The sequence below is a fragment of the Bombus terrestris genome, chromosome 5, assembly GCF_910591885.1.
Source record: "Bombus terrestris chromosome 5, iyBomTerr1.2, whole genome shotgun sequence".
Taxonomy (NCBI): domain Eukaryota; kingdom Metazoa; phylum Arthropoda; class Insecta; order Hymenoptera; family Apidae; genus Bombus; species Bombus terrestris.
The window spans coordinates 4,090,330-4,112,827 of NC_063273.1; the positions used below are offsets into that span (position 1 = coordinate 4,090,330).

At 41.5% G+C, this 22,498-nt stretch overlaps 1 protein-coding gene across 2 annotated transcripts in view; it reads right to left on the bottom strand.

The window, feature by feature from the left end:
- LOC100649925 overlaps positions 1–22,498 on the bottom strand; it is a 114,718-nt gene that overhangs the window by 44,442 nt on the left and 47,778 nt on the right. For both annotated transcript variants that reach the window (XR_001098729.3, XM_048405723.1), the window contains exon 2: positions 18,788–18,829. The gene's annotated coding sequence lies outside the window, so the exon portion shown is untranslated. The remainder of the gene's footprint in view (positions 1–18,787; positions 18,830–22,498) is intronic.

Here is a 22,498-nt window from a genome sequence, read left to right on the forward strand (position 1 = left end):
CCATAGTCGCAAATTTTAGAGAAAGCCTGGCGTAAATTAGGTGAAAAGTCGTGAACTTTAAGCAGGGTTTAAGAAAGAAGGATGATGACAGGGACGAAAACGAAGACGAGAAATCCGTTTACACACTCACGATCTTAGAGGCTGTGTGCGTACTTGGAGGGTTACGCGAGGACGCAAAGATCCTTGAAGCTAAAGAGACATCCAAGAATGAGAAACCGAAGATGTCTAGAAAGTCTCGAAGAAGTCTGAGAGGAGAAAGTTCGAGAAAACAACAGAAAAGCTGTCTCTTAAAAAGCATGGTCGTTAAGACGTTATATCGGTAGCGTAAATACCACGAAGCAAAAAGATCGGATCGGATTGGAATTTATTTACATTGCGCAAGTGGAATAGATTATCGAAGACACGGAATGTTTGTCGATCATAGAGTTCGTTAACTGAACGTCAGTACTACCGAGCTTAACGAAGTGCGAAGAAATTAGAGCAATCGTGCTTTTTATTAGCGTCCGGTAATAAAACGTGAGTTCCAAACCTAATTTTTCAGCTGATCGAACAATTCCAAAATTTACACGATCACCGTCGCAAAACATTTGACGAGTTTCCATCGATAATCTCCGCTGTTAACGAACGATCTCGACGCCTGAGCTTCGCCTCGATGTTTCGTCGACTGTTTTCTTCAAATTTTTCTACGAATTTTCTCACTCGTTCCGATTCCATGTTACTCGAGTGTTCACGTTCCCTACGAAGATATTTCGCTGGCGAAGCCCTGGTCGCTTTCTTCAAAAGCCTCCCACCAGCTTTTACTCTGCATTCTCTAATTGATCTTTCGCTTCTCTTTTCTTTTTTTCTTTTTTCATTCGAATTCATTCCCAAAGCTGCTAGCTCTTCAAGAGCTTCTCCGTTCTTGAAACAGAGCTTTCAAACGTCGCCTCCGCTCGAGATCGTTGCCAGCGCTTTATACCACGCTCCAACTGCTTCTCTTAAATTTGATCGATTTCATCCTCCTTCGTATTATTCCATGAAAATTCGTTCCAACTTAGTTCCGACGAAACTTTTACAACTGTAAGGTTTATGGACTGGTCGACTTCTTTAGAACGTTTAGCGTCTCTTTTATGACTTTTCTTGGTAGCGTCGGATCTCCGTCAACTTTGACTCACAATAGACAGATCCAAGGGTAGTTTCTTAGAATTTTTATTATCGCTTCTTGTATGGCCGCTTTTTTAGAAGAAGAATGAGATCTCGGTAGCGGCCTTGCCTTCTCCACGAAAATGAAAGCCGAAAATTGTGAAAAGTTCGCGATAAAAGGGTGGACGTTGCGAGATCAAAAGACGCGTTCCCACGAGTCCAGCCTCGGAGCTCTTCGTTAAAGAAGAAAGGCTAAAGTGAATCGTCAGGAACGAGGATCGTGAAAAGTATTGAATTTTGTTAATTAAAACGTTTCGCCTCCGTTCATCACGAGGTTTATTTCATTTAGTTTTTCCTTCTTCCATCGATAATTCGATTTATAATTCTTCGATTCCGCTACGATTCATCGATCTTCCTCATCCACGCGATTACTGCGTACCTATCTTCGATTAATAATTCCTTCTGCAAAGTTCAAAGGCGCGATCGAACGCCATCCATCAACTTGAATTCACTTTCAACTTCTCCATCCCGTCGTCTCTAACTCCGTTTAGCCGACTCTAAATTCTGTCCCATCTTCGTAACTGTACTCGATCGCCAAAGCCGCAAATAATCGGTCAAATCTACTTTGCCTATAATAAATTCCAACCGAAGGATCCAAGCGAAAATTGGCAGTTTCGAACTTGTCGATTCTCCGTTAAAATATATCGCTTGCCTTTCCCATTCTTTTTTCGCTGAAACGCTATAAATGCAGCGCGGGTAACCCGCAGCACGCAAGAAGTTATATAATAGAAATTCATCGACTCTTCCTATTACGTGCGGTGACATTTTATTCAAATATCTGAAATTTCATTCGAATAAACCGTTTTATATAAATAACCGTTTTATTTTATATTAACATCGTCACTCTAACTTTCCACGCATAAGGCTTTTCCGCTTTTTCGCAACTCAGTTCATACCGGTGCATCGACGCGACAATTTTCTAACTGAGATTTACGAAAACTTGTTGTACGTGTAAATGGAAGTATATCGATAGCCTCCTGGTAATCGTAGAATCGATATGAAACCTTGTTACTATGCTTATCTATATTAAATTTCACATCTGTTCGAATATTCCTTCGAACGGTAAAAATTCTTCCTATGGCACGACGAGAAAATCAAGTCGAATTCGATACATTTTTCTTTCAGTATGATTTGTCGTTGAATGCACGGGTTCGTTGGCAGGTGAATTTCTCGCGAAACGCACACCTGCGCACTGCGTATGTACCTGCATCTGTGTGTACAGACTCGGTCAGGTGAGTATTGATCGTGGCGGATGTGCAGGGACGAGCAGGCAAGAACGGACGAATATAAGCGGGCCGGCAATGCCCGGGCGGAAGAGAAGCGAGCAGGAAAAAGGAGCGTGATTCGCTGGTCGCTGGGTTCACAGACGGAAATCCAGGCCACTCGGCCTCTTCGAGTGTCATGTCGGAGCAACAGGCGCGCCGATCCTTCTTCGGATCGGTTCTCTTCTCGTCGTATCCTTTTTCACCGAGATCTCGTCCTCTTCCTTGTTTTCGGCTGGAAAAAACGGCAGGCAAAATGCCTTTCTTTTCCGAGTAAAATTTCAAGTTTGTAACTATGGCACTACGCTGTGCAAAGCAGTTAGCTGTTTGAACGAAGTGAAGGGAAGTTCCGTTTTGCAAAAGTATTTCGTATCTACGAGAACTCAATGTCACACGTGAGTTCTTTCGCGTTGTGTTCAATGATCTAAGAAAACACGAAAGAAATGGCTATAATAAATTGGCAAGTATGGCACACTTACTTCACGTCTTAAGTGAGACGAGAAAGGAAAGGATCGGGGAAATCACGCGAAACAAAAGGCAGGATAAAAAGGAAGTGAGTGATCAAGAGGGTCTAACGCGTTCTTTAGATACGTAGGAAGCTGTTGGCCTTGGTAAAATGTCTTACTCGATTGTTATGTGAACTGGAGGGGCGACTGAACAGTTGTAACTCATGTGGAAAACGCGGAAGATGGATGCTAGGACCTTCGAAGAAGGGATTTTCGGATCCAAGATGGAAGGTGATAGAAAGTTACGCCATAAAGGGTCACAGAATTGTTTCGTGGAAAAAAGGAACTCGCAAAAGGATCGTTTCGTTCTAGGAATCACTCGTCTATGAGGAATTCCATCACGAGTCGGACGTTTCTAAATGATTTATTTCGGTAAAGAGCTACGAGAGACTTAACCGCAATTTCGAAACTGGTCGCAGCTGACCCTGGGCAAGTTAAGGTATCGATTTCGAAGTTACGTAGTCGGGAGACACTGAATAAAAGGATCAAGGTTGTGCTACTAATGCGTCGCAACGACGTTTCGGGTCAGCAACGCTGCTAAGTATAGTAGCGATCACCGAGCACGCGATAGTCTTTCTTCTTTTTATTTCATTCTTTTTCTGGCTTTCGTAATCGCTCGTCGGTTCCTAACTCTTCCTGCTTTTACACGATTTATCCCAGGTTTATGAAACTAAAATTATTATTATTATAGGAGGATGATGATTATCGTTTCGAAGAAACAATGGGCTCACCTTGCAACGAGGAAACACTTCGATCCAGGTACAGCAACATTTTACCTTCTATAATAAACCACCACCTGGTGTCTCGCAGATGTGGTCGTAGCAGAAACGTGGAATTTTCGAAGAATTTTCTACCAAGATCGTAGCATCATTAGTAAGCGATCAAGAGTTAAACAGACTGTATCGGTTGTCTTCAACTGTTGCACTGGATCAAGGCAGTCGTAAATTGCAGCAACAGGCGATCAAGCTATTTGTCTGACCCAGACCATACAATACTACTTGGAGCATTTTATTTCTTATTCGTGCAACTCCCTATCGTTGGTCATACTGTTTCTCTCCTAGTGCATGATATATATCGTTTAGTTTACGGTACATGTAACAGAAGATACATAACTTATGATAATATGATAAAATGAAGAATAGGACATCTTTTGGGTATATGTTCGCTACATCGATAAATCCAACAGCAGGAGCTTCGAACCGTTTCAAACTGGCTTCCGCTCGATCCAGTCATTCTCAAAACACATTCAAATACGTGTATCCAGTTGAACGTTTGTTCTTACTCTCAAACGCTTGGTCCTTCCGCGTGTTCCTAACTCTCGGAGCTCAGTCACAAACTATAGCTTACTTCGATCGCTGCTCAAACTTCACACGTCCTACTTCTACCCCAACGTACCACCGATATTTCCTCTTTGGAACACCAAAACTCCATGCTCGTCGAAACTAAATCCTCCATTCGCAGAGGCAAATGCAGTCATCAGCCCTCTGAACGTGACACGGTAATGCAACCACGCGGGGCCATTTCTTGCTTCCGCGGTCTGCTAGGCTTTCAGAGTGAAATTGACCGCGGAGAATTTCGACGAAGGGCGAAGCTCGTTCCCACGAGAAACGTATTCGCAATCTCCTTTTCATTTACGTATTTTCGTCACAGTATATGGGAACGTTACTACACTTTACAAACTCGTGGACATACGTTCGATGTGTTAAAGCTCAAGCACAGAACACAGTCACGTAGCTCGGTTTCTCGAGGCTCTTGCGCGACCTTGACACGTGTCACTCACTCGTGTCGCGTATTCGCATTCCGCGGACCTGCGCGACCCTCTTGAATTAAACATGCGGAATCGCAGCTAAAGACTGTGCGGACGGTCGGGCGCAACTGTGAAATTAAATCGCTGCTGCGTGGCTGACGATCCGCTAATTGCTTCGTTAGACGACGAATTTTCAGGGCTGGAGAAAAACATTGATAAAATGAAGTTCCCTGTTCGCAAGGAAAATTCGACTCTACTAGAGAATTTTAAACGTTTTTTGAGCGGCAATTGGCGAGTTCTGATTTTGATTTGATTCTCGCCCGTATTGTCACGTGGTTTGAAATTTACATAGAAAATAGACATACAGTTTCAGAAATTTAGTTTTATCATTGAACGATATAAAAATTGAAACGACTTAAAATCAATCGCTTGGAGCGTTTTCTGCTGTGTTCCGGCTGCAAGCCACATCCGCGATGAATTACATTCTGATACCACAGGATTTAAGCATTACAGCTTCTTCGGGGTTCGAACTTAATCGAGGGTATCTTACTGTTAGTACGTCGCCTGAACAAGATAGCTGGGACGTTTAGATCCTGATACGTCGAGATATAATTCCACGTGGACGTGACTTACATTCGAAAATCGCAAGTATTTAGTCATAGCGTCAGGAAAGATAGTACATCGCGATATAAAGTAGAGCGAAATTAAAATTTCACCATCGTTCGAAAAGCGACGAACGATACTTTGTCGAAAATATAGCGTCGTTTATAGTTCGCTCGTATCGGTTACGAATTTCTTGCCTAATTTTCAAACGAGAGCTCAAAATAGCGCACGAGTGATATTTCTAAATGAACTGACACAGGGTTTCTCGTTCATCATCCTCTAACTGGCATTCTCCTCCCATTACTCGACAAATCATCCGCGAAGAAGTATGTACAAAGACCACAGTTGCATAATTCAGTTGGCTGTAGATCGGAATTGGCCGTGTTTCACAAGAGTATGCCAGCTTCGTTTAACGGTGTCATTTAGCGTTAAATTATTCACGAACGGCTGCCATGGCTCAGCAAAGAAATCTGCTACCCTGGCAACTTAAAATTGCCGGGTGAAGGCGATTCCGCTAGAAAATTGTTTGCCGATACGACCATCGAACACCTGCTATCGTGTGAAACAACGTTCTCCTCCTACGCAGCACGTTATTTCCATTTTCGGGGTAGAAGGATTTCTACTATAAAATTGCGTTTATATCTGTCACACCACGTTTAAACATTCACGGCTGGTGAGTTTTAGTTTCTAAATTAAAAGACTACAAGTTTCTGCAATTTAGACGAGGGTAAGAATTTCAAATTTGCTTTCGAATACTTGATGGCCACTTGACTTTATTTATAGCACAATGATTTAATTTATTAAAATGGCTGTCCGGTTACTCAGCCGCGTCGACCAATGGTCCAATCAAATTTATTTGGAACGAATATTTCTAATTCTCACTGACACATTGAAGAGCCTGAACGCTTGGAAATATTAATATACAAGGTGGAGTTTCGAGGAACTTGGGTGAAAAGTTTAATCGAATTTTAAAGTGGCTGCTGAATCCAGAAGCTGTTGCAGTTCTGCGCAAAATGCTAACTCTTGCGCAACGTATTTTTACATGCAGCATTATCACGAGCGATCCTGTTTCACTGTTTAATAGACTACGCTCCTTGCTCCATTTGTCTGACCGTTCATTGGTTTAATCCACTTACGATTTCTCTGTCTTCCAGTAATATCGCGTACTTTCTACGATGGAAAATACCCGTATCCTCGATACGAAAGGATCAGAGAATTGAATTGGACTGCTGCTGCGATGTGTCTTGTGTTTCACGACCTATGGTTACAGTTATTCTTAGAACTGTTTGCTTGGTTAGCTTTATTACTTCGTAAATAGATTCTTCTTCTTTCGTTGCAATTTCTACTAATATTTCTATTCTTATTGTTACATCTTCAACCGCAAGATATTGATTTTTTGTATCAATATTTAAGAAACATCGTCGACGAAGAAGCTTCGTTAAGAATCTACCATCTTATCGAGCGAAATCCATAAGAATTGTATTGGTCCGTTGATTATGTTTCACGCCAGTCTTGAGATACGTGTCTTCTTGTTTCTTCGAGTGAATCTCGGCTGGACGTTTGCCTACTGGCAACCAAAACGGTGCTGATTCCTTCCGTTCCAAGGAATCCTTTTCCGCTAGAACGAGCGGACCAGAGAACACCGGAAATAGAGGCGAGGAACAAAAGAGATTCTCGCGATCCTGTGGTTGCTCATGGTCTTGGAACACTTCGTTAAGGATTGGCACTTCTCTTCGATCGTCTTTTTCTTTTTCTTCTTCCCTCAAAAGCTGTTTATTCCTTGAATTTACCTTGCGACTTTAGAAAATACAGAAACTACAGAAGGAGGATCGGAATCCGGATTTCTATCTCATCTAAGAAATTGTACACTGTTAAATTAGAACTTTTAAGTTGGAATAAGCAAATTTCCATTATTGTCCAATTCTTTTCAGACGAAACTTGGAGAAAGCAAACCACGTAAACAAGAACAAACCACGTGAAAGCGTTTAAAGCCAGAAACAATTAAAGGAAAAATTCTTAATCCTCCGATTAAGTCTTCCTTCGATTATTCTCGAGTATTCCGTCTACTTTCAAAATATTTCCTCCGAACGAAACCATTAAAATGGTCGGCGAGCCTCCTAAATTCCGCAAACAGAACTTCCAGATCACTCCGCGAGCCTGTTCTTCGAATACAATCTTCAACTTTCGGCAAAGTAGTTAAAGAATCGTTTCTGCCTCGGTGTTCGGATCATTTGTATCCTCCGTTTGCTTCATCAGCGATTCGAGCAACTTTTAGGGATCGCGTTAACGACATCGTTGGTAGTCTAGCCTGTTCCACAGCCTTTCCACCAGACTATTGGCTTCTAACGAACGATTCGCCAGCATAGTTCGGTTCTCTATTGGTCCACTTAATCGATCCTTATCGTACTCGATGGTCTTTCTTCTTAAGTCCATTATTCTACTTCTAATGCTCGCTATTTCTTGGCGAATTTCTCCGATGAAACAACCAATGGCAATCGTGTGTTCAACTTTAGCAAATTATTGACCAAAGTGGTCGCTGCCTGATAAGAGAAATTTTCCTGTCTTTACGCCAATTCGAAATCTTCTTTCCTTTTCACGTATCGTCAATCCGATCTATTTCGCCACTCTTCTGCTATCAGAAGAGTCGCTGCATTAATCCTAGGGACGTGGCGAGCTTTGCAACGAGCAGCAATTTCAAAATCCCCACGTAGAAGTTAGCAGAATTCTGGAGAAAAAGTTGGTGGCTCGTGATCTTGCTCCTACCATAGTTAGACGATATGGCAGCGTGCAGATCCGAGGATGTTACAGAGCCAACTGTTCCTTGCTTCGTCCCACGCAGTCGGTGAGGTCGTGTCTATTTTCTTACCGTACATCGTCGATGCACCGAGATTTCGTTGGCTTCACGTCGAAACCGGAGGACCGACCGCGCAAAGATCATCTTTTGTTCGAGAAGAAAGCTTTCAAGAGGAGGGAAATCTGGAAACGAAATCCAGCGGAGAAACCGTCAAACGAGTAACCGAATACCATCGCGTCTTTCAACGTCCGCTTTCGTGATTTTCAGTTTCATTTTTCCTTTCGAACTTCCCTCTCCAGACTTTGATTATTTTTCCTATCTCATTTCATAGGTTTTCAATCGTTTCGATTCGTCTTTGTTACGCTATAACGAGAGGCGAGTGATAAATTAATATAAAAACAAGCTTGTTACAATATATCGATTATTCGGTATTTCGATGCTACAAAACAACCTGTTCTCTAACTTTTTGCCATTTCTTTTCATAGTTGGTTAAACTTTCCTATTTTTTTTCTCTTTTACACGAACTAACACGAAGCTTTAATCGTTCAGTCGGTTACGCGAAATAGATGGGATAGTTTGGAATCTTTTGCATAGCTGGCGATCGATGAAAAGCAGGAATGTAATTTTTGAAACTCGAGGAACCGAGTCTGCATCGAACCGATGACGACAATGGATGAATATTTGTTCTTGATATTTATTTTTCATACAGCAATTCGCGAACCTCGTACGTATGCCTTTTTTTTTCACTGTATTCCCTTTTAAACGTAGAAATTACTTTTCCGCTGTAACAAAGGTTCTACGTTCTGCATCTTCGAAAATTGGAAAACGAAATGGAAATAATAACGATACACGGTTGATGGAATTCCTGGTTTCTATTTCCGGTTCTCTGCAGTTTTGATTAAAATTTTCAACACGATCTATCTCACAAACTCGAAAGTACAAGTTTGCAAATAGAAACGTTGATGATGGATACGTGGTAGATAGTGAATTAGTCGGTTTCGAATGTTCCATGTTACGTTGTCATTCGAGGCGATGCTATGGTGTTTTATGAAGACACTGGTGCAGCGTGGAGCGGCGAGGTGAGGGGGAAATGATTTATCGTCCAGATACCGTAACGCGAACAGCACGATAACGTCTGTGTAACAGGCTGCTCGACGTGACGTTGATACTAACAGTTTATAATTCGATCATCGAGACCATTGCAAACTGGTTCACGCGTTTCTGCGTTAATTTCATGTACGGATTATGTACCTGATTTTACTTCAATTTTCTTTTTTGATTATAAATTCTAACTACAAACACACACATAAAGATTATTCTAGATTTCCAAAAAAAGTCACAGTAGATTTTTTCATCTTTTCTCGATTAACACCCACGAGATTTAAACGTGTTGGTTTGTTTAATAAACAGACGAGTGATAAAATTGTAACAGTCAATTGTATTAAAATCACTTTAAGTACAATTATAGTGATAGTGTATGTCGGTCGTAATAGTCGCTCGCTCGATGCTACTATTCAACTCTCTACATCGAAATACATATAATTTTGTGTGTTAGAGTAGATTGGCCGCGTAATAGTGACACACGTATGTGAATATGAGTGTTGGGAAGTATGTGTGTGCGCGGTGTCTCGAAAAACAGATGAATGTAACTGTTCCGTTGGCAGTGTGCTACGGAAGATGGTGAGACAAGGAGAGTGCTGAGACGCGTGCAAATGTATATCGACGAAGATCCTGGGAATCGTTTATTAAATAAATCTAAAACTATTTTAATATGAATTCTAAGTGTAACTTTAGTGTTCCTTTACTTTTATTTCGGCAATTAGGATCCACAATTCTCAACACTCTAATTCTTCAACTATTCGACTATATAACTGTCCTAGAGATAGCACGTTCGTCTACTTCTATCGACAAGTGTTATTATAAAAAGTTCAAATGAAACTTCGGTTGACGATTATAAATAACGGCGATAATATTTTATCCGGAGTTTGTTTACATTCGAACTTAGCCAGAAACAACGTTGGTATTCCAAAGCATAATAATACGACTCTCTCCCGATTCAAATCTCTCGTTGACTCGTGTGACGCTACATTACAAAGACGCACAGAATTAACAGAGCTCGGGGCAAGTGCACTGTCTTTTTCTTCATGCACATCTCCGTAATTACAGCGCCACGTCTCTTAAAACCGCGCGAAAGAACAATACACGTGTTTTTGCAAGACTACATTAATATTTCACGCGATTGTAAGAGAATTTAAAAAAGTTCGAGGCAAGGAAAGAGGCAAAGAATCGAAACGGTTCAGCCGGTGGATAATCCAGTCGATAGGACGCGCGAAAGCGAGTACGTTGTACGCGTAATAGCGGAGCCAATGAATGTAAAATGAAGTTCTTGTTTAGGTGTGCGATGAGGAATATTAATAGAATTCCGCGGAGCGAAAATTCCATCGGGGTGGAAAAACAGCGATGCGATAACAACTGAATTCCGGAGATACGATTAAACGAGGAAATTCAAAGCAATTATTCCGCGTGGCAAAGCCACTCGACCGTGCTTTTACCAAAACACAACGCGCCTATATTGCCCTCGATTCTTTCCACATCTCGATACGTTCTTACTCGATATAGCGAGGTTTTATGTGGGAGAAACGATACGAGCGAAAGTCGGCCTCGAGTGAAACGAGTTTGCGTTGGTCAGACAACTTTCTTAAATCCTTTTAATTCAACTTTCTTCCCGTAGTCTTGTCTATTGAAGTGACGTGCTGCCGTAGAAGTAGCGTGTACTGTATATTTGTGTGTAAGTCGACGCAAGTAGTATGAATCTGGTATTAGTCAGACAGTCGTCTGAAACCCTTCTAATTCAACTTTTATCTACTGAAATAATATACTGCTGTAGAAATGGCGTATATTGGATTTTCGGTAAAATGTCTTTTGTTTCTCGGAGAAGAAGAAGCAGTTCGAATTCTACGTTCACGTGACCCTGCGTCAAACTTGTAAAAATTCTACCAACGTATAATAATTTCATAGATTCCTTATTTGCTCGTTATACGAGAATTTTGTTATCTCGTCGCGTTGTCTGATACTTCGAAATGCTCGTATTGCAATTTTTCTCGTTAATTACGCGAGAGGGCATCGAAGAAAAGGGCGACGAGACAGGAAGAATTTTTCAGGCACGTAGCTCAGCGATACGACAGCACTGTTAGTCGTACGAAGAATAATTTCACGGATCGTAAACGCGACGGCGAAGGGCTCGTCAACAGCGTCGTTTCCTTCTCTTTTATAAAACATCGAACGTGAGAAGGATCAAGATGAAGCGAAGCGGAACGAAGCCGAGCTGACAGTCGCCGGAATCGAGAAAACGGAACGACGAGGAGAGTTTAGCGACGCGCGATTGTTGCTAATTGCGCGAATTAACTGAAATTAAGCGGCCGTTGAGCGTTTCCATAAATTTCGCCCGACAATTCGCTTCGTCACGCGTTTCCTTCTCGTCTACCCAAGTTTCAACCATAATTCCGACGTTAAGCCATCGTGCCACAGCGCGAATAACTTGACAACCACTCGTGAACTAGTTGAAAATCATCGACTAACTTGCCTCGTAATAGTCATTTCTCCTCAAACATTAATTTTATCTCCTACCCTTTCAAAATTATTATACAATCGATCAACAACTTTTCCAGTGAAACTATCGAAAGTAATTTGCAGAAAAGTTCTTCTTTCCCAATTTCTTTTGCCTCTAGGTACATTTGTTAGCCCACTGTTATATTCTCTTAACGATAGATTCGAGATTCGATCGGTCGGAGTTTCAGAAGCTCTCCGTTGTAGATACTCTCCGATAATTCCCTAAAAAGCAAGAAACATCGTTTTTTGTACTCGTGAATTTTCCCTAATGGAGGCGGTATTCGAACGTTGTAGCAACCGTGTGGATAATCCAAGCGATCGTCGAGATAAATTGTTAGCACCCGAGTGGAGTGGAGAGCAAGTGGTGCGCCTCCTTAATAGCCGTCTATCGTCCTCTGCCGATGATATATGATACTAATCTGTCTGTATTAAACGTAATACACGATGGAGTTCGACGTACACGTACAAATTGTATTGAAAGTTGTAAGAGAGAGATTGGTGTTCGTGAACCCAGACTGCTATTCACAAAGAATGGAAATCAAGCGAAATTACACGTGGAACGTAGGTATATGGCGCGTCCTAGCAAGAACGATAGAATCAGTCAAGACAGCATAAATATCAGAGCCAGTTTACAAATGTATTAAGCAATAATAGTAAATGTAAATGTTCTACCTATTTGCGAATTGATACACTCAACGATCGTTATCGAATTTTTCCTCCTCGAATGGGAAAGAAACCCAATCTCGGTACGCGTGTACAAGCAACGTTAGTTTCTTTCTTCATATTCAAAAACTTGGTTCAGTGTTTCTGACTTATTTTGCTTTATTTTATTATCTTTTACTTTAACAATCGGTAGGGAGTTGAATTTCGCGAGAAACGTGAATGCGAAGCGACGTAGTAGTCACGGAATAACGAGGATGAGCTGGAGAAAAAAAAAAAAAAAAACGAACGAGGATGGTTCTCCTTTGTTCTGTACAGAAACCTCGTTTAGGATTACGTAAAGCCCTGTAATGAACGATGATCGAGAGCGCGTCCTGCTGATTATGGACGCTTTATGAAACAGCGCACGCGAGATGCGGTTAATAGTCCGTGCCAATCGATTGTGTAAGTAATAGGTGGGTAGTTATATAAATGACATTAATATCGTTACGAGCGACATGAAAATGGATCGCGAAGCTAATGAAGTTTTATAGGAATTTTACAGAAACTTCAACTTATCGAACGATACGATACTGATACTTATCAAACGATACTTACGAGGTTAATAATTAATTAATATCGATAATATCGATCGCCAATCATCCCACTTTCACGATGAATATTATCAATTGGATATCTTGTAAATACATAAACATAAGTCTGACTTATACCGTGGATAATTCGTTGTCGAATTAGATTAGACAAAGAGAAGGGTTGTCGGCACGCGAATACTTCTCAACAGTTAGCTTTATCGCGTGGCTGAATGAAATACGAGCCATAATGGCACAGTTTTCTCTGCCGTTGACTCGCTGTCGTTCATAATCTTCATCGTTAATTTTATACCACACTCAGCCAGCTCCGGTGTACTTTCTCGCTGTTCTTTCTAACTCGCAACACGCTTCGACAAAGTCGAACGAAGAACTTCCAGAACATCACGCGACTCTATTTCCTCTAATACTTGCAGATGTAACTAAGCAACCGATTAACCAGTCAGAACAGCGAAGAGTCTTTCGGTAATCGAATGTGGAATTTTTGGTCATATTCATAGACCTGAACGATGAATTTCAGCGCGAGGAGATTCGAACAAAACGGAGCGGCATCGATACGCAACACGCTTGATTATACGCTGTAAATTCTGCGAGAGGAAACATTGGGAATAGGGAAGAATGGGTATGGCGAGGGAGAGTGGCGAGGAGCGAAGGGAAGGAGAGAAGCGAGGAACCAAAGGAAGGAGAGAGGAACGGGGTCCAACAGCAAGAACGCAAGGTACGCATTGATCCTGCCGACTGGTGGCTTGTTCTCTGCAGCTCCTCGACCTTGTAAATTAAGCTCTATTAATATCTCAAGCATGCCTGGGGTGCCGGAATTTCAACCCTGGTGCGTAAATCAAGTATACCTCTGGGCATACCTCTTTTCTCTCTCTTTCTCCCTCTCTCTCTGTTCCTTTGACGGGTGAACTGTTCAACCGTTTCGTTTTTTATCCTTAAGATGGATACAACTTTCTCTAGATTCTAAAAATAATTTTTAAGAACTTGTTTTCTACCTTGAGTCGGGCTGTGAATTTTTTGAACCTTTTTGCAGGACTGGAGGAGAATCCTTTTAAAAGCGAGAAAGAAAGCGCGAAGCTTGAAATTTAAAGCGAGATAAAGAAGAAATTTCGAAATTACAAGTAGCAGGAACTTTCTTGTTGTCCTCGAGAGAAACTTCTTCTTCTTCCCCTCTTAACTACTTCGAAATTCTTTTTTTTAAGCGAAATTTAAGTGGAAGAAACTCGAATTCAGCCTACGGCGGAAGAAGACCTTGATAGTACGAGAAGAATTGAATTATTGAAGAGAAACGAAACCGAGGTATCTGGAGTCGACTCGAGATGGCCAGACGAAAATCGACAACCCTTCTCGCTATCTCGTAGACCTTGGTGAATTCCAACCCTTATTCAAATTAATTCTACCACTGTATTTTATAATACCTCGTAAGATGTTACCTCTAGCGATTACAGTTTTAAGGCTATTCTTCCCTCAATTTCTGACAATCATTCGACTCTTATTTTTAATAATGGTACTTTTAACGATATAATCATATTTTGCTTTGCCTCTACGTTTCATCCAATACCATCAATTTCGCTATTCTTTCATCAAAATTCCCTGGCAGATCCATCTTTTTAACGTCGGTACTCCCACGTCCTTTATACTCGTACTAATCGCCTCGCCATCCGTTTCATCCTTTAATCCCACGATTTTAAACGTGTCACGAGCTCTGTAACCTGTCCCTCCAGTCGTCGAATCACCGTGTTTAACGTAATCACCGAGTAGCGGGCGTCGTTGTAACGTGGTTTCCACGTTAATTTCACGACCTCATCCAGGCTGGAACGTCGTATTCCGGTTTACCGTGATCATCGTTTGCCGTAATCCTTCGCCTTCGATCGGTCCAGGTTAAACGCACCATCGACGAAACTTGCTCGATTTGGCTAGCGGAATTTCTCCGCAAGTTTCACGCAAGATTTACGAAAAAAAGTCTATTCCTTTTGACGATTCTACTTTTCCTTTTATTTCTATTTTTAACGAGTTATCCCTTCAACGAAATAAATCGCCCTCTTCTTTCACGAGAAAAAAAAAAGATTTCTTATGGTTTTCTGACTTCTTCTCTCAACGTTTTATTCAACATACGACTTCTTGTCCATTTATCAAAGATTCACCGGGGACCTTCAGTTTCTCGTATCTTTCTCCTACCCACGTGTCCCTTGTATCTTGTTCAACGTCACCATTGTTCATGGACCTCTTAGCTATCCTAGTAGTGGTTTTACCCTTCGCCAGTCGTCGTTGTAACCTAATACATGTCTTTCTGTATCCGCTTTCCTATTTAAAATAACAGATAATATACGGCAGACGAGAAAAATCTAATTTTTTTGTCTGATGCATATTTTACTTTCATACTTCAATACTTTCATAATACTTTCATAATTCAATTTAAATGTAATTTCGATACTGTAACATTGTTTGATCTCATACGATATGTTTGACAGTTTACTCAAGCTTCTTTTATAAATGCGTATCAGTTCGAATTACCAGTATTTTGATTTGTACGTAAAATGTAACAAGTTTATATTTCTGATGACGTGGTGCACACGAGCGTGCGATGCAGCTATTCCTAATATTACTATTTGTATTATATTACGCGCGTAATAGCTGGATCGCACGCTCGTGTGATTTGCATCGTCAGAAATATAAAGCCACGATTGCAATTTCCATGGCGATAACCGAGATAGCGGAATACCCTACAGAAGTAACGCTCTAAGCGTTTTGTTTCGATTACGTCGAGATCAGAGCCGCCAAGTCTAATTAGAATTCGAAGCAAATATCGTTTCTTAAGTCACACACGAAGTTCCGAGAAGCGCAGCGAAATTTCTCTTTGCTGTCCCGTTACATCCAGCGGTTGGATCTTCGGTTTAAAGTAGATAAACCTGGCTTTGGAATCGGGCAACACAGCCAAAGATAGCATGGCGAATAAAACGAGCAAAAATTACAGAGAAACGTCAAAGAGGAAATTATGGAGCAACGACGATGTAACGCGGGCTACCGTTTATCTACGATTCAAGTTTCCAGCAGAGGATATTCCAGATTTTCAACGAGCTTATTAATATCCTGCAAACCTAAATCCGACGAAGTATGGCGGGTAAATTTCGATAGGAACTCGTGAAGCGTTTACCGGGCCACTTGAACAACTTCGGCTAATTCCCTCGCTCGATTTTCCACCGGCAAGCGCTTGATCCTTGTTATTAATCCGATAATAAGAATCTGATTGGAAATGAGCGGGACGAATGGGGACAGGATGGCTTACAACATTGTTACAGGAATTTAATCGAGTTCGGGACGATTCGATGCTAAATTAGATAAGAGGAATTCGTAACATCCCAAGTTCCTCGCTACCTATAATTACTAGTGGCACAGAGGAATTCCAAACTTTCCCTTCCTTTCCTCCAGAATAATTTTCTTAACTTTACTTCATTTCTATAGCCAATCATCTTCGCAAGATATTCGTTACAATAAAAAGAAAAAGAAATAGCATTTCTTTTATATATACGAAGAAACTGGTATATTTTCTACAGAAAATTTGCCGTGCAAGTATTTGTCCAAGTTGTCGCGGATTCGATCGGCTTCTCGTTATCGCGTAGAAGACGAGACGACGCGGATGCAATGCAAATCGAAGCCACACGCGACATGGAAAACGTGACGTAATCATCTCCGCCTATTCGCCGTTTCGAAGAGTTTCTGCGTCTGTCGTTCGTCGACGAATCACCTTACAGTCGAGCAACTGTATCCTCGCAGTCGATTCGTGTAATTTTGTAACCTGCGACAGAGTAGAGAAACGTCGATGATTTTTGTACGATACGCAAAGAATATTCCGAGAGTGCCTGAGTAATATCGTTTTCTTCTACTGATTACAGCCGCTGGAAGAGTATCGTATCGAGGCTGTTAGGTTAGTACAGTGAATGGAGCTTCGTGAAAGGTAAGATAGAGCGGAGTTGAAACCCTTAGGAAGCTGTGACAGGATACTGCGACGAGAATAGAAACGAAAGGACCTTGGAGGACGGATGAATAATTCATTTTAACAGGCGACCGAATTTCCTCGCGAATTAACATTCGTGAAACTCCGTCACGGTTTTAGAAGTGTTTTCGGTCATCCAGGTAATAAGTAAAAGATATATAAGTCTACTACTAATACTTGAAACAATGGCAAAATGAAAAGCTGAACGGTTCGAGAAATTGCTTAATTTCCGATCGAATTTTTCCAACGTTCGCTATAATTCAGCTGGCACCTGCGTTGAGAATTCTGCTATTTCAGAATCGTCGAGGGTGTAGTCGGAATTAAGTCGTGCGATTTGCGTCATTTGGAAATGAAGGAACGAAGCCGCGAGAAAAAAGTATCGAACGGAAGAAGTTTCGAGACTCGAAGAACTCGCTGAGACTTGAAAAAGTTCAAGGTACTTTGCGCGAATTTATCCTCGGAATTTCTGGCATCTTCTTTCCTTTTTACGTAAGAACAGAGAAGATTGCTAATCCGTGATATCCCTCGATATCTCGCGGTTCAATTCGTCGCAGGAATTAGAAATATTCGAAATTGACTAACATTTGTATTTAACTGGCTCCATCGCTAAAATTTATTCAAATAAACCTTGTGAAGCTTGTAAAGCTTCTATCGATCGTAAAGTAGTAACATTTAAATAATTAAGTAACTCGAAGGAAAGAATAAACAGAGCTCTCTGAAAGCTTTCGAAAGGGAAGAGAAATTACGAGAACCAAGTTTTCCTAATTACAGCTATCCTTCAACGAGTAGTTTCCGCCATGGCCGACTTTTCAATTTCATTTCGTATCAATGTGGAACAACGATACGGCTTAACGGTTTCGTTTCGCGGAGAATTTCTCTCCACAAACTTGTTCCTCTATTAATAATTCAACATCTTTGTTTCATCGCGATACGCTCAACTGTCGAAGAATCTTTAATTCGTCGCGTCCCGTGACGTGGTGTATCTCTTCCTACTGCGTTTTCTTCCCTATCTTTTCTTGTCTTCTATTTTCTTTTCTTTTTCTTACCATTAAAGCTACTGTCAAGAAACCTAAAGCGTGTAATTTTTACGTAAATGGTTCGCCTGAATGTTTCTACGTTTAGCTCCGTACAAATATGAATTTTGCTGTGACGAGAATTTTCTTATATTCTGCTCAAACTTCGGACATTTCTCAACGTTAGAAAAAATATAACTCGATTGAAAAGGATTAAAGGAACGCGGTAGAGCTAAACGCGATCGCTCTTTCACTTTTTCTATGCATCTGTTCGTAAAATACGGCGAAATAATGGCAAACACGTGGATTTTTAAACAAAACCATGGTACAATGGACGGCTGCTTATCCATCTATTCCGTCCATTTTTCATGAACAATCGCGATCAGTGACGCGACATGGATCGCCATAGAAATGTTCCAGCTAACGAAAATCGCGTACACAATGTAAACCGAGCGGGCCACGCGAAAATAATGCTATCCGTGACTGATCACATACACAGGCGAACGGTGAATCGATAATCGGATCGGTGATCGGATAACATGCTGCCTGTGCATGCGGAGAACATAACGCGCTTTCACACGAGACGAGCCAGTTATGATAGAACACGTAAAGAGGCGAAATCTGAAAGTATTTTTTATTCCAGAAAATTACTCGAATTACTCGAATCACGAAGAAGTGAAACTGCGATCGATCGAAGTCCGATATCTAGTTTGATCTCTAAGAAATTAAACGCTAATCGCGTATTTCGATTAATAGCCAAAAGGCAAACTTTTCGTAAGTTTGGCTTCACAGTGGCTCGTTTAATAGCGATGGATTAGAATTAGAAATACCTTCTCGTCCCTTGTCACAAGTTGAATGGCGACAGCAAGGACCTGAAAACACAAAAGGGATTTTGTTATTTCCCAAACCGGGAGAAATATTTTTATTTTTAAAGGACTGTGATTCATCTCCATAGTATTCCACCTCTATCTAATTTTTTATGGTAGAACGTCTCTGTAGACCGAATAAACCTCTTCTTGGAGAAGCATTCAGGGTAGATTCATAAGAAGATCGTTCCAAGCACAATGTCAGCATCCATTCCGATCCATCTACTTTCAATTCAGCGAGGCCCGTTGCTACAACATTTTTCGCTTTGCAGGACGACGCGTCGGGCGTCGCGATGCCGCACCATCGTTCGTGGCGCAGGTTTTCCCGCGATCTCGATGTGGAATCGAATTCTATTCTGCTAACAGCCCTCTTTCACCGAAATAAATTTTTCTCTAGCTCCTGCTCTTGACTCGATGAATGTATCTCACACAGAGAGGCGTTACATACGGGTATGACATCGAATAGAATTTTACATTCGGACTGTGTTTAGAAGAGAAGTTCGTTTTAATTGTTGCATCATTAAATGCAAGATAAAAATGCAACGTCGGATTAAAACAACAGATCGATCTTATTTACTCGTATTTCCTATTTAACGAGTTAAAGTTACTTTGTGGTTGGATGGAAATTTATAGAATATCGAGCAGATAATTCAACGAATAATTCGCTGGTTTAACGAAACTGTCGCAGCTGAATTATATTTCGAACAAACGAACGAATTGCGTGTGGCATTAATAAAGAAATATTTCGCGTTGATGGATAAGTGGGAATAAATCCTGTTGCACGATCACGCGAGACTAGCGTGTTGAAAGTATTCATACAGAAAGTGTAAAAATTAGGATATCAGATTTTACTTCACGATTTTCAACATGTAAATTATCTCGTAACTAACGAACTATTTATCTAACGAGGAAATTCCAACGAAGACTTTTCAAGCACTCGGGGCCGAAATAAAAATTTTGTTTGCAGAAATACACAGAATCATATAGGACGCGTGAAACCAACGTTCTAAGATCCCATTACGGCGAAGGGATCTGCAAATCGGTTGGTATAATTTTCTCGCTATCCTCTCGAAATCTACGCAACCTCGAAAGTCTATTACGTGGAATTTCCTCGAACGATGGGCCGCCATTGATGCGACCACGTTTGCAGCACCGATGTCCCTTGTTCGCGTTAATAATTATCGATCGGCCATGTCAGAAGTTAAACGAACAGGCCTGCAACGTTCCTTTGTGAGGCGGCTAGCGAGTTCCGCTCGGCCAATCGGATCAACCGGATCGCGCATCGCTTGCCGTATGCACGATGAATATTTATTTGGCTCGATATAGAGAACAGGAGAACGAGAGGGAGATAGAAAAGAAAGAAAGAGAGAGCTCGATTCGTTTGGTCGTCAATCGGTTTGATCTCGTTCGCTCGATTTCAGCCACAGCAAGAACGATTAATCTCGTTCACGATCGAACCGAGCGGATTCCAGCCTCGAAAATGTAGACCGCTTTGAATTTTCCACGAAACTCGAATTTATTTTTACTCTTGTATCTGTTTCGTATTTTTCCTCGTTTTCTTCTTCCGCCGTTCCTCCTTTCATTCTTATTTTTCGAGTTTCTTTTTCCACTTGTTTTGAGTTTTCACGAGTGATCCCCTGGACGAGAATCGCAGCGCTCGTTAGCAAGGGAAATATTCATTTTCCGTGGCACGAAAATAGCCCCGACGTTTTGCGAAACCCGGTGAATAACGCGGTGGATAGAGTTTCCGAAAACGCGTTTTAGGTTAACGCGCCGGAGTTATACCCAGCAGACTGACCCAGCGTCGTTCCATTAAAAGCTGTAATAATGACGAAGCACGATACATACGTAATTCGTTGAATGGCGGTTTAAACGTTTGAGTTTGTAGAAATGGCGCGCACTTCCAGCCGTTCTTCAGCCAGCTACGCTGTTAGCAATATCGCACGGGAAAAGCATTCCTTTTACACCAATCTTTCTGGAATTTAATCTTTCTAACTTGTCGCGAAATTAATACTTTTGGACGAAAGAACGAAAGAACGCAATTGAAGGAAAGAAGAATGTCACTGACAGAAAGAAAGAATTCGTTTGACGAGAAAATGAACATCGCGTCGTGTGACTTCGATACCGAAATAGTAATCTTATATGAAGAACTATTTCCTATATACAAGCATTGCCAATCCTTCGAATACGACATATTGAGAGCGAATGATCGAACTGTTCGTATATTAACTATCGACTGTAGTCGGTGTTCCGTTTGTTTCGAACCGGAAATGGTCGGTCGTTCTACGCAATATCTGCTGACAAGGTCGTGGGATTCCCTTTATGCTCGGCGGAGAGAACGACCGATACTTGGTAACTGTGCTTTGAACACCCACAAGGGTCTATTACGATCAAGAACCGCCAGGCGGAAGGTACACTCGCCAAGTTTCCCGGCGGCACCATTTGCGGGACTCCTGGACCGCTCGTGTACGTTGTTGGGCTCTGCTTTTAGGATCGCGAAATGGATCCCTTCCCGACGAAGGGAATATTCGTCACGCTGCCATATCGATCGATACAACGACTTACGAGGCAATTTGTGAAGGGACTATCGTTTTATAAATCAGAACACGTACGCTATAAGTGAACATCGTAGCTACGATTCAAAATTTCCCCTGTACAAATCACCGAATACGAGAGAAATACAAGAGAAATCTCGTATCGTTGATACGAGATTTTTAATTCTTTTTAGTCGTCGAAACAAGAGCAGTGTTTGTTCGAACGTTTCATCGTTTTTCAGAGATCTACGCACTTTTCTAGTAACCTAATACTTTTCCAATGGATAACGACTGGTCGGTGATACTAAATACTTGCGATCGTCGAGTACATGGCAACGATACGATGGAAAAAATCCAGAATAAATTTGTCTCTGTATTATAGTTTCAAAAATCATCTCGGCTTAAAAACGGAACTCAGGCAATTAGAACTCGCGGTACCATCCCTGTCGTCGTCGTTCTACCTTTAAAACATGATCGATTACCTGCAACGTCGCTTACGAACTCCATTCGCCTTTGTTTCCCGACCTACATCCTGCGCGGTGCCCAAGTCGTTGCAACGTCTACTGCTGAATTTATTCCGTCGAGCGAGACCGAGCAAACGCAGACAGACTCCTTCGTTGAAAGCGATCCAACGCAACCATCAGAATCCCCTGGAGATCGGAAGCAGATGGGATCGAAGCACGCGAAATACACGCGGAACAGGATAAATCCTTGTAAATATTTGAGCAACACGCGCGTCAAATTTGGGTTAATTCTATCTGTGTCAAATCGCAACAAGTACGAAGGAAACATTTATACGCTGTGATGAGACCCATTCAGCGGATTCGCGCTGCGCCTGACATCCTGACGCGTTACGTAAGCGAGAATTTGGTAAAAGAGAATTTCCTGATATTTTCGAAATCTCGAAAGCGAGAAGTAACAAGCGTCAATTTGCCTTGGTAAGGTTCCAAAACGAGGGTGGGCGACGAAAGATGGAACGAGGTACGGTTCGTCGAGTACATTGGAATTCTGGCGGAAACTGTCGTCAGGTTTTGAGGCTGGTGTAGTTGTATCCGCTACGGTGTATGGAGGAATACGCAAGGAAAACAAGGGATGCAACGAACGGAGTAACGTATGGTAATGTTGTAGCCCGGTTGCCCTG